At 44.5% G+C, this 1,795-nt stretch overlaps 1 pseudogene; it reads left to right on the plus strand.

Moving 5' to 3' along the window:
- The first annotated feature begins 7 nt into the window (after positions 1-7).
- On the plus strand, positions 8-1,789 carry LOC111663849 (WD repeat-containing protein 20 pseudogene; annotated as a pseudogene).
- Positions 1,790-1,795: the final 6 nt, after the last annotated feature.

Here is a 1,795-nt window from a genome sequence, read left to right on the forward strand (position 1 = left end):
GCGTGGAAGAAAGTGACCCAATGGAGTTCAGTGGCAGCGACGAGGACTTCCAGGATCAGATGATCCATTTTGGACGAGACCGGGCCAACAGTACACAGTCTCGACTCTCCAAGCGCAACTCCACGGACAGCCGGCCTGTTAGTGTGACATACCGGTTTGGCTCAGTGGGCCAGGACACTCAACTGTGCCTATGGGACCTCACTGAGGATATCCTTTTCCCGCATCTTCCACTCTCACGGACACGGACGCACACTAACGTGATGAATGCTACGAGCCCCCCTGCGGGTGCTACAATAATCACTAACACCTCTAGTAACACTACTAACGGAAACAACAGTGGTGCCAATACTCCTGGCATTAACTCCCTCTCGACCACATTACCACGCTCCAACAGCCTACCGCATTCAGCCAGCACCACAACAACGGCAAACAATGCCAACAAGGCTGGCAGCGGTGGTGGAATCGGCAGTGGAATTATGGACAGTGCCATCGCCACAGGTGTGAGTAAGTTTGCCACACTGTCACTCCATGATAGGAAGGAGCGCCACCACGAGAAGGACCACAAACGCAACCACAGCATGGGTCACATCAGCAGTAAGAGCAGCGACAAGCTCAACCTGCTGACAAAAACCAAAACAGACCCTGCTAAGACTCTGGGCACTCTGCTGTGCCCGCGCATGGAGGATGTGCCCCTCCTTGAGCCCCTCATCTGTAAAAAGATAGCACACGAGAGACTGACTGTACTCATATTTTTAGAGGACTGTTTAGTGACTGCTTGTCAGGAGGGATTTATTTGCACATGGGCGAGGCCAGGCAAAGTGGTAAGTTCTTTTTAATGTAGGAAATGTGGGGGAATTATAAGTGATAATATTGTTTGTCGATCGTTAGCTGTCCTAAAATCAGTTGATGGGCTGTAACTAAAAATCAACACATGTTCTGAAAGCTTAAAATAACCTATGGACATTTGGAATAACATTTTTAGCTTTTATAGTCAGACTGTCGGTCTCTGCAGGAAGGCAAATAACATATCAGACTTTGTTTAATGTACATCTGCTTTACAATGAAAGACCTAGTATGCTTAAGTTTCAAATATAACCAATGCTATAACAGAATTACAGTGTGGTTATATAATACATTCTGATAAGGAGGATTTCCTGTGTAGACCTGTGAGGGAAGGGGGGATTTTAATCCATATGAAGTGTTTTCATTGGTTCATCATAATCATTCCACAATGCATAGCAGCATAGCCAAGAAGTCATCTGCATACACACTCACTTCTCAGCTTTTATGCAAATGGCCACTTTGCCCAAAGAGTCTCTGCAGTCTCTTACATGCTTACAGCTTAATATGTGTATACACCCTTGTATACTTTGCCTTTGTCTGTGTTTTGAGAGCTTTTGCCAGAACGAGGCACATGTAAGTCTGCATTTTGAACACAACCAGCAGTTTGAAGGCTAATTAGTCCAATGAGACCGTTACTTTTAACCACTAACCAGTACAGACATTTGACTGTTTATACCTTTTGTCCAATAATAATATATGGGGGTACTGTCTTGTAAGGGTTACTATGGGTGATTTATGGGAATGTCTGACCAAAGTATTGCTTCTAATTGCTTCTCTGCAAGAAAATGGAACAAATAAGATGCAAAAGTAATTGAATACTCAGCTTGGGGCAGTGGAAAAAGTTTACCACAGCCTGTAGTGGGTATAGATTATGATTTATACAAACCACTTGATATTTAAACAAGTGGTGAAGCAGAAAATGCAGTGGTTGAGGTCAGTCTTGGGGAAGGCG

Source organism: Seriola lalandi, unplaced genomic scaffold (assembly GCF_002814215.2).
Source record: "Seriola lalandi dorsalis isolate HSWRI2012SDOR001 ecotype SW California unplaced genomic scaffold, Sedor1 jcf7180002001201, whole genome shotgun sequence".
NCBI classification, from domain to species: Eukaryota; Metazoa; Chordata; class Actinopteri; order Carangiformes; family Carangidae; genus Seriola; species Seriola lalandi.